Source organism: Mesoplodon bidens (genome assembly GCF_964165515.1).
Source record: "Mesoplodon bidens genome assembly, contig: HAP1_SCAFFOLD_92, whole genome shotgun sequence".
Classification (NCBI taxonomy): Eukaryota; Metazoa; Chordata; class Mammalia; order Artiodactyla; family Ziphiidae; genus Mesoplodon; species Mesoplodon bidens.
Window position 1 is genome coordinate 914354 of NW_027672608.1, and position 11862 is coordinate 926215.

At 39.8% G+C, this 11862-nt stretch overlaps 1 pseudogene across 1 annotated transcript; it reads right to left on the reverse strand.

Moving 5' to 3' along the window:
• Positions 1 to 10072: 10072 nt before the first annotated feature.
• Positions 10073 to 11002, reverse strand: LOC308609905 (olfactory receptor 1f45-like; annotated as a pseudogene). The gene has a single exon. The product of its transcript is annotated as an olfactory receptor 1f45-like (transcript).
• Positions 11003 to 11862: the final 860 nt, after the last annotated feature.

Genomic DNA, 11862 nt, shown 5'->3' on the forward strand with positions numbered 1-11862 from the left:
ATACTTTACCATTTCCCCAGTGGCAACATCTTCCAAAACTATAGTACAATAATGTGCTTGTTAGCTTTTTAATACAGAAAAGAAGACAGGTTAGTATATACCTGGTCACCAGGACTTATATTGTAAAATGGGCCATTAACAACCAATTTATTTATTAAATAATTAGGTGATTTTTTTGATCAAAATAACTTTTTAGTATCCATAGAATTTTTATAGGAAATTTTCTACCAAATAATAGTATGACAGTATTTAACACACCAAACAGTGTTATTTGACAGAGTTAACAGTATCTCTTTCACTCTCTCAGCAAGTGTCTCTTTTAGGCATCTCAAACTTAGTATGTTTTAAATTGGATGTTTTATCTTCTCTCCCAAACCAGTTTTACCAACATTTTTAGTAGACTTTACTTTTTTAGATCAGTGTTAGCTTCACAGGAAAACTGAGCAGAAGGTACGGAGAGCTCCCATATACCTCCTACCTTATCCACATACACAGCTTCCCTCACTATTTTTTTTATATACTGCAGGTTCTTATTAGTCATCCATTTCATACACATCAGTGTATACATGTCAATCCCAATCTCCCAATTCGTCACCTCAACCCTGCCCACTGCCACTTTCCTCCCCTAGTGTCCATACATCTGTTCTCCACATGTGTCTCAATTTCTGCCCTGCAAACCAGTCCATCTGTACCATTTTTCTAGGTTCCACATACATGTGTTAATATGCGATATTTGTTTTTCTCTTTCTGACTTACTTCACTCTGTATGACAGTCTCTAGGTTCATCCATGTCTCAACAAATGACCCAATTACGTTCCTTTTTATGGCTGAGTAATATTCCATTGTATATATGTACCACATGTTTTTTATCCATTCATCTGTCAATGGGCATTTAGGTGGCTTCCATGACCTGGCTATTGTAAATAGTGCTGCAGTGAACATTGGGGTGTGGTGCATGTGTCTTTTTGAATATGGTTTTCTCAGGGTATGTGCCCAGTAGTGGGATTGCTGGGTCATATCATAATTCTATGTTTAGTTGTTTTTTTTTACATCTTTATTGGATTATAATTGCTTTACAATAGTGTGTTAGTTTCTGCTTTATAACGAAAAGAATCAGTTATACATATACATATGTTCCCATATCTCTTCCCTCTTGCATCTCCCTCCCTCCCACCCTCCCTATCCGACCGCTCTAGGTGGTCACAGACCACCGAGCTGACTTCCTTGTGCTATAAGGCTGCTTCCCACTATCTATTTTACATTTGGTAGTGTATATATGTCCATGCCACTCTCTCACTTTGTCACAGCTTACCCTTCCCACTCCCCATATCCTCAAGTCCATTCTCTAGTAGGTCTGTGTCATTATTCCCATCTTACCCCTACGTTCTTCATGACATTTTTTTCTTAGATTCCATATATATGTGTTAGCATACGGTATTTGTCTTTCTCTTTCTGACTTACTTCACTCTGTATGACAGACTCTAGATCCATGCACCTCACTACAAATAAGTCAATTTCATTTCTTTTTATGGCTGAGTTATATTCCATTGTATATATGTACCACATCTTCTTTATCTATTCATCTGATGATGGACACTTAGGGTGTTTCCATCTCCGGGCTATTGTAAATAGAGCTACAATGAACATTTTGGTACATGACTCTTTTTGAATTACGGTTTTCTCAGGGTATATGTCCAGTAGTGGGATTGCTGGGTCATATGGTAGTTCTATTTGTAGTTTTTTAAGGAAGCTGCATACTGTTCTCCATAGTGGCTGTATCAATTTATATTCCCACAAGCAGTGCAAGAGTGTTCCCTTTTCTCCACACCCTCTCCAGCATTTATTGTTTCTAGACTTTTTGATGATGGCCATTCTGACCAGAGTGAGATGATACCTCATTGTAGTTTTGATTTGCATATCTCTAATGATTAATGATGTTGAGCATTCTTTCATGTGTTTGTTGGCAATCTGTATGTCTTTGGAGAAATGTCGATTCAGGTCTTCTGCCCATTTTTGGATTGGGTTGTTTGCATTTTGGTTATTGAGCTGCATGAGCTGCTTGTAAATTTTGGAGATTAATCCAACTGAAAATGTTGCTTCATTTGCAAATATTTTCTCCCATTCTGAGAGTTGCCTTATTTATGGTTTCCTTTGCTGTGCAAAGTTTTGAAGTTTCATTAGGTCCCATTAGTTTATTTTTGTTTTTATATCCATTTCTATAGGAGGTGGGTCCAAAAGGATCTTGCTGTGATTTATGTCATAGAGTGTTCTGCCTATGTTTTCCTCTAAGAGTTTCATAGTTTCTGGCCTTACATTTAGATCTTTAATCCATTTTGAGCTTATTTTTGTGTATGGTGTTAGGGAGTGTCCTAATCTCATACTTTTACATGTACCTGTCCAGTTTCCCCAGCACCAATTATTGAAGAGGCTGTCCTTTCTCCACTGTACATTCCTGCCTCCTTTATCAAAGATAAGTTGACCATATGTGTGTGAGTTTATCTCTGGTCTTTCTATCCTGTTCCATTGATCTATATTTCTGTTTTGTACCAGTACCATGCTGTCTTGATTACTGTAGCTTTGTTGTATAGTCTGAAGTCAGGGAACCTGATTCCTCCAGCTCCGTTTTTCATTCTTAAGATTGCTTTGGCTATTCGGGGTCTTTTGTGTTTCCATACAAATTGTGAATTTTTTTATTCTAGTTCTGTGAAAAATGCCAGTGGTAGTTTGATAGGGATTGCATTGAATCTGTAGATTGCTTTGGGTGGAAGAGTCATTTTCACAATGTTGGTTCTTCCAATCCAAGAACATGGGTATATCTCTCCATCTATTTGTTTCAAATTTAATTTCTTTCATCAGTGTCTTATAATTTTCTGCATACAGGTCTTTTGTCTCCTTAGGTAAGTTTATTCCTAGATATTTTTTTCTTTTTGTTGCAATGGTAAATGAGAGTGTTTTCTTAATTTCACTTTCAGATTTTTCATCATTAGTGTATAGGAATGCCAGAGATTTCTGTGCATTAATTTTGTATCCTGCTACTTTACCAAATTCATTGTTTAGCTCTAGTAGTTTTCTGGTAGCATCTTTAGGATTCTCTATGTAGAGTACATTATCATCTGCAAACAGTGACAGCTTTACTTCTTCTTTTCTGATTTGGATTCCTTTTATTTCGTTTTCTTCTCTGATTGCTGTGGCTAAAACTTCCAAAACTATGTTGAATAAGAGTGGTGAGAGTGGGCAACCTTGTCTTGTTCCTAATCTTAGGGAAATGGTTTCAGTTTTTCACCATTGAGGACGATGTTGGCTGTGGGTTTGTTATATATGGCCTTTATTATGTTGAGGAAAGTTCCCTCTATGCCTACTTTCTGCAGGATTTTTATCATAAATGGCTGGTAAAATTTAAGTTAAAACATGCATAAGCCCTCTGACTTCCCCATGCCTGAATATGTGCATATTTTCCATCATTTCCCCTTTTGATTGCAAATCTTGATAGAAAGCAAAGATGCTCAAAATATCCATCCCTCAATGCTGGGGTGCTGGCTCCTGCCTCAGGTTCAGATCATGTCCCTCGCTGTTAGGTCTCCTTTATATTCACCTATTCATTCACATTGGAGGAAAACTAAGCTGATCTCAGGAACAGGCTCAGAGATATGTTAATGAGGAAACACTATATATGCTATACGTTTTATCACTTACACTCAATTGTCACACAAGCATTGCACATGTGCTATTAGCAGCAGACTTAAAGCAAGCAGTGTCACATTTCATGAGTAGTCATAATCTGTGAAAATTTCGCTAGATAATTTTATTTCCATTCAGAACATCAGGGCAATAACATCAGACACAATAACTGTCATAAATACAGACCTTACCTAACAGAACTAGAATTTAACATCCCCTAAAATATAGTCTTTTTTCTCTCTGAAATAACCCTCATCTCCACCAAACACAGCAAATCAAAACTAGTTTGTGTGTAATTGATCATATCAGCTCCTTCAAACTGGCTGAGGTAGAAGTCCTCAGAAGTCTCAGACTGAATTCCCCAAAGGCCTCTCAAGGCCAGGAACACCATGACAAAAGACTGCCATAAGCCTCCACCTCAGTGGATTTCTGTCTTCTAGAGGTATCCCAAATATCAAGATTCCTGCACATGCCAGGAGACAGTCTTTCCCATTCACCTGATAAGGCTGCTCAGAAACCAAGAGTCCCAGTTTTTGGAGGGACTGGGCAGAGAGAAAAGAAAAATGTTTCAATTCTACCCTCAGAAGTAGTTTACCCAATTGCTGTAAGTCACAACTAACTTGAGGGGAAGGGCATCCCTCTATCTGGAAAACACATATCAAAACTTTCCAGACATAACCCATAAATATTATGACCATATTCACCAGTTCACTCAGTAACCAATCCTTCCATTAACTTTTTAAGAAGACATCAGGTTTTCCTTTAGGATTATTTAAGTTCTTACCCAGTTCTGAACTGTAATCTGAAATTTATCAGAGACCTGTTATTGTCAAAAGGTCGTTCCTATGAATCTGGAAGATAAAGCACTTTTGCAAAAGCATCAGAGTACAACAATAACTGTCTACAAAAGACAAAAGACTTAAAAAGTCACAGTTAAACATATTATCACAATGTATGCGATAAAGCATCTTGGTTATAGTAACTAGAATTATGACTGATTATAATCTTAACCCTAAAAAACCTTAATCTCTCGCAAAAACCAAGAAACAATTGTGCATTTCCTGGTTGGAAAGCTTAATGCTTTAGTCTTATTCTCCTAAGCCGGCAAAAGTAGTTAAACTTAGACCTGCCCAGGAATTAATGTTCCATTATTTTACCTTTTTTGAAATGACTTAGTCAATGAATTCTCTTCATGTAACTTAGTTTAGTTTCAAGTTACAAAAATCTTGAGAGACTATTTTAGATAGACATTCCCAAAGCATAATTATTCCAATAAAGATTTTTAAAAACCTTGCTCCTTTTTGTTCGTGTACTCTTAGAGATCACATATGATTAGATTAAAGTTCCTGAGAACCCAGGCAGATCGCATACATCTCAAAGGTACAGGAAGAGAAATACCAATTCCTTCCAGAGAGCTAGCTTAACCAATTACAGAAGGCTCACTTTGATACAATAGCAGAGCCATGAGGGGCCATTGTTCTCCAGATCTCTTGGCAGCCCCCATTCATCATGCACAGCCACTACAGGGTCCCACATACTAGTAGACATCCACTGCAGTACTACCCCTGCAACTTTCAGGATTACCCCCTCAACTTTTGGACCCCACGTGTGAATGGCCGGCCACCCCGGGATAAAACCCACAACCTTCAGGCCCCACAAGCTAGTGGACAACCCCTGCAACATTCCATTCCCCATCCTGTATTTCCCAACATCTCAGTGCTCACTGGAGTTTCCTTGTTCTCCTGGCTGGCTCTGCCAACTGTTGGGCTGCACCCAGCAGGCCTATAAGGCCTACATTTGCCCAGTTTAAGACCAAAGAAGAAGCCTGGAGTCAGCAACAGAGACATCAGTGGCTTAATGGATGGTAGGGGGTGTAGATTGCCAGTTATAGAGGGAATTACATCAGTTTGGCGCATTAGTTACCAGGACCCATACTACCCCTTTGATAAGGACAATCAGTAGCCTGGGCCTGGGGCAAGCATGTAGGAAGTTCAGTCGTGTGAGTAGGGTATAGGGGAAGCAGGCAGTGGTTGAGCAGGGGATGTTCAGAGAGGAAGAGAACCCCTATCCTGAGTGGCCTGACCATATAAATGTCATCAGTATTATACCATGTCCCTGTTCCCTCCTTCCTGATCCTCTCCTCCCCACTTCATGTAGTAAAGTCAGAGTAATTTATTTACCTATTTGGCTTTGAATAACTTCTTTACCAAAATATTATATTAGATATGATTTCTTGAGACTACTTTTGGCTTCATTATGACAATTTTTAAGGATATAAGCTGAATTTGTTTACGATAGAAATTTCTTGAGACAACTGGATCACTAGGCAGTTCTTTGGTCTTTTTAGGTTCTATAGGGAGTTTGTGTTGTAATCATGGCTTTGTATTGTGGGATTTGATCTGCATCATCAAGTCTGAATTCTTAAGGGACATCTGCAGCTACTTTCATGCAACAAAGATAACCTCACATCCTTCTTGGCAAATATATCCATCCACAATACAGGGGCAAGTTTGTGCCTTTATATCAGTTGTATCTCACATTTAGAAATCATGATGAACCTGAACCAGTAGTTTTTGATGAGCAACAGGATATGCCTGAAGTTTAGAATGAATAAAAGTTGGCCTGTTTTGACGGTGGGCTTGGCAATACACTGGGTACCTCTGTGTGGCTCACAAATGAAAAGTTAATCTAGAAAACCAGATTCATTTGGAATCAGAGTTCGTAAGTTAGACATAGCCAGCTTTCAATATTCAAGTGACAAAAGGTCAATGCCGAGAACAAAGTCATCTACTTGAAGGCCAATTGACAATGTGATAGATAAAGTTCATATAAAGCCTAGCTTTCTGCCCTCAAGCACAAGGAGACAAGATATTACAGGCAGAACACTAAGAATATCTACTAGGCTACAATATCCAGGGAATAGCAGGAAGGGCTTCTTCAGCTCATGAGAGATGGTGCTGGACTCTGATGGAAACCCTGGCCTTGGAACAGACACTTGAAGGACAAGTTAGAGGAAAATGATTCCATGAAACTTGAAAAGACCTCCAATGGCCGTGACATGGAACAATCCTTGCTCCCTCCAGGGAGAACAGTATCTGGGGAAATGTGCCAGGAAGAAGGATGAGCCTTTATTCCAACATCATTGAGGTGAAGCCAAACTTTTCCCTCCATATGTTTTTTGTTTGTTTGTTTTTGTTGTTTTTTTAAACATCTTTATTGGAGTATAACTCCTTTACAATAGTGTGTTAGTTTCTGCATTATAACAAAGTGAATCAGTTATACATATACATATGATCCCATATCTCTTCCCTCTTTAATCTCCCTCCCTCCCACCCACCCTATCCCACCCCTCTAGGTGGTTTGTGTCCAAATGGTTTTAATTGGCTCACAAAGAGCTGTTACTGTTGGCTAACTAGTGCTAGATGGAAGTTGCCTGTGGGGAAGTGGGGGTGGTGCCTTTAGGGAGTCCCAGCTGCAGAGAAGAGGCTCCTGGCAGAGGCCTGGCATCCGCTAACTCAGGCTCTGGAGGGTGAACTCCCAGACACAATCCTGATTTCCTGGTTGCTCCCAGGGCGGACTCTGCCAGCCTGGCACTGCTTTGCTTCTATGGGCAGAGGTCCCTCGAAGCCCTGCATGAGGCTGAGCTTTAATTTATGACCACTTCATGTCATGTGTGACTCTCACATGCAGGAAACCACAACAGAGGCTGATTCTACCTGGACCTTAGAGTAAACCCCTTTTCTTATTTCCCCTTCATTCCCCTTAAGTGGTTGAAGTAATGCAAGGAGCCAGTGAAGATGGAGTTGAAGGTGGTCCTCAGAAGTAGGAGGTTTAAAGAGTTGAGGCTCTGGTAGAATTAAACAGCATATAACCTCACACCACAGCCAGTCTGAGCAAGACAGAGGCCTTTCCTCTTTCTGCTAACACCACACTGCTGAGATTTCTTTTCCCCTTCAGACAGGATCTTCTGTCTGGTGAATGATGATTTCTCCCTTGAGATGAACGAGTGGGGACCATGTAGATAGAGAGTGATTTTCCCTTTGACTTTGTACCCTATTGTAAGTTCACTGATTTCTCTCTATCCTCATGCTCCTTCTCACAGCCAACTTCTGACTGACAGTTGAGGGAGAGATGGATGAGCAATAAAACTATATCCCAAACATGGCCCTTTTCATTCAACCCTGCTGCTTCTTTGGGTCCCAGTATGCAGTGAAACCTTTCTGTGTTCTGGAGTAACCTTCTCAGTACTTTAGTTCCCTAGATTTAAATTTTTACCCTTCTGATTTTTTGTGTGTCTAGGAATGTTCACTTCCCAGGTTACCTTTAGACTTGCCTAACACATCATCAGTGATTTTTCAATTCATGATTATTTGGGATGAACAAAAACTCTACTGAGCATTGTATGGGATGTGCCCATGCGTAATCTATGGTATTTTATCAAAGTGAATATGTAATGTAATAACCAGAGGAGACATGTATGCAGATATGGGTAATGCAAGGAAGAATATGATGAGACAAAAATGAGTCATGTAACCTTAAACACCAACATTATCCATGTTATTATATCTCAAACATTTGCACTAAACTACTTCTAAAATAAAACTTAACAGTTCAGAACACTACATTGATTTTGTCACATGTAGTCAGGTTCCAACTGGCACCAACAATACATTTGGGAGTTCATTTACTACAACCAAGAAGAACTGTGTTGTGTGCTCAGTACATGTCTGTGAGATGTAATTAGTAAAGGAGTTAAGGGGAATGCACAATTATTAGAGTCTTTAAAAATCAAGGGAGGGCTTTCCTGGTGGCGCAGTGTTTGGGAGTCCACCTGCCGATGCAGAGGATACGGGTTCGTGCCCGGGTACGGGAGGATCCCATATGCCGCAGAGCGGCTGGGCCCGTGAGCCATGGCCGCTGAGCCTGCACGTCCAGAGCCTGTGCTCCACAATGGGAGAGGCCACAACTGTGAGCGGTCCGTGTACCACAAAAAAAAAAATCAAGGGAGTTTTTCAGCAGACAAATGAAAGAAAGAGGAAGAGAATTAGGAGAAAGTCATGGAACATATAATTATGTGAGTTGATGACAAACAAAGTTGTATGTATGGCTCGGGGCCGAGTCATCTTGGGCTTGTATTTGAAGGTAATACTTGGATTTATCCTGGCCTCTTCAATATTTCTATAAGGAGTGGCTGACAGGATGTCATCAATGTTTTAGGAGGATTAAACTGATCCTGTGTGCAGGACAGATATGTGTAGGGGGAAGCAGGAGGCAGTCAGAACCACGATAAGCCTGTTGCTGTGCTCATGGTAAGAGCTGGTCAGTGTTGGGACCAAGTGGGAAAGGAGGTGATAGTGAGGACAATGAGTACTGATTTTTCACGAGAGTAGAGAAGATTGAGAAAGGAGAGAAGTCCAATGAGGAATTGAAGGCTTCTGAAGAATGACCACTGGAGATTTAGGTGAGTGCTCCCTGGACACCAGGGAAGACGAGGTGGGAACCCTCACGTGTAGAGTAGGAAAAGAGGCAAGGACTCCTGGAAACTATCCCCATGGATTGGAACAAACTCTGGACTTGGAGTCAGAAGTTCTGGGTTCTAATCCAAATCCTGTAATTAATTCATGTTTTCATGTTCCTAAGGTGTTATAGGAACTCTGGACAGTTTAGCATTAAGGGAACCTCTGCTTCTCTTAGCCCATTTAAATTTGAAGGGATACCGAGATTTATATGAGGAATTCTAGCTACTGTCTGAGGCTCGCCACCCTCTGATACCCATCCCTGACACCCATGCCAGGCAATAAAGCACCAAAAAGTTAGATTGGTTGTGGGGGAAGAAGAATAGTGCAGGGCTAGGTTCTGAGCTGTGAGAGGAGAAGGTAGGAATTGAGCCTAAGACACAGGAAAAGTTAACTAATTCAGTAATGACCAAAGACCCTGAAAGTAACAGCACCATTTGTAACCAATAATTGCTCGTTGTACAGCCCTGGAAAAGGTAACTTTTCTGTGACTCAGTAAATTGGGGATAATTTAACATCTCCTAATGTGAGGCCATAGAGGACAGGTGACACTGAGGAGAGCCAACTCTAAAGTTTTCTGAAATTCTCAGACCATATAGTAGCCACTGTCTCATAGGGTTGCTGGACCCAATCCTGTCTTTTCCTGAATTTTTGTTGTCTGTAAAATGAGTGTTTTAAAATCACACCTTTTTATACATAACTAATGGTTTTATGACTTATGAGCACCTATCAGCCTCATATTTGAAAGCATGACCATGATCACATATCATTAATTACAGGAATAGTCATGGGTAAATTTACACCTATAGGGACTCAGTTTCTTGGTCTGTAAAATGAAAAAATGTATGCTATCCAAGAGTCCTCTCAGTTCTAAAAGTTTAAAGTATAGAATATGAAATTAGTTTCCTTAAAGCTCCCTTCATGTCATGATTTCTCAAGCTGTAGATGAAGAGATTGATGAGAGGAGTCACCACTGTGAAGATGACAATAGTCACCACATCTTGCACTGAGTACGAGGATGAAGGGTGCTTATAGACTCCCAGGATTGCCCCATAGAACAGGGAGGCCACAGTGAGGTGGGATCCACACGTGGACAGGGCTTTCCTTATTCCATGGACAGATGGCAACTTCAGTACATTAGAGAAGATGGAATCATATAAAATGATGATACATGCAAATGGTGTCATAAATACCAGTTCACCCACAGTGAATACCATCAGGTCATTGATAAAGGTATTCAAACAAGAGAGTTTTAGAATAGGATAAGGGTCACAGAAAAAGTTATACACAGCATTGTTGGAACAAAATGTGAGTTGCACCATGAGAAGAGTCTGTAGGAGAGCATGCAGATTTGTACTGAGCCAAGATGCAGCCACCAGAAGGACACAGAGTTTGGGCCTCATGATCATGGTGTAGTGGAGTGGGCAACAGATGGCAGTATAATCATCATAGGCCATCACACAGTGGAGGAACCCATCTCTGTTGATGAAAATGATGAAGAAGTAAATCTGGGTCGTACATACCATGTAAGAGAAAGACTTGCTTCACAGTATGTGATTCACCAGCTTTTTGGGGATTGTGACTGATGAAAAGCAGATGTTGACACAGGAGAGGTTGGCCAAGAATAAGGACATGGGTGTTTGGAGATGACTGTCACAGCTGATAGCCAAGACAATGAGAAATTTCCCAATGAGGGTGACCAGGTACATCCACAAGAACAGCCCAAAGAGAACCTCCTCCTGCTCTGACTGCCCAGAGAGTCCCAGAAGAATGAATTCTGTGACTCCAGTCTGGTTGTCTCTGCCCATGTCTGCAGGGGAGAAGATGTGGTCAAAAGTAAAAGGAAATATTTATTTAATTAGGCTCCATATATTGTTTAGAGATTAGAATTTTTTAATGATACCAGATCCAAAATGTATTTCTTAATTAATAACACTTCAAATATAAAAGTAGATGAGATTGATAATGTCATCATTTGAGCAAATTTTTTATGATACTGTTTTGTCATTGAGAATTAATTCACATTAGATAATTCTATGAAGCGAGTTTTAATGAAATAAATAGCTGGTTAATTTCTATAATTTTAATTTGTGTTTAATTATCTTTGGTTTCATGCAGCTTAATTCATACTTCACTAACAGTTAATGAATATCTGGTATATACAAGTTATTTTCACATACACAATTTCTTTTAATCCATATCATTCATATATATATATATATATATATATATTTTGGCCGCCTCACATGGCTTGTGGGATCTCAGTTCCCTGACCAGGTACTGAACCTGGGCCACAGCAGTAAAAGCCTAGAATCCTAACCACTAGGCCACCAGGAACTTCTGTCATCCATCATTCATAAGTGAGGACCCTGAGAAGAAGAATCAGAGATGAAGAACCTGGGATTCAGAGAAATTAGGTGATGACAGATTAGATTGAAAGAAAGCATAACATTTATAGTCTTGAAACAGCTGAAATGCCCTTTTCTTTATATTCCTCCCTAGTTTTACTTCCAAGTTTCAATTATCAACCATTTATTGAGACTATAACCAAGTGCCAGGCAGTGTCTTCCTGCTTTACATACATTTCTTACAGATTTAAAATATGTAAATTTAAAAAAATAACAAGCTTCATTAAGCAGAAGGGAAAAATGAAGCAATGAGATCTAGC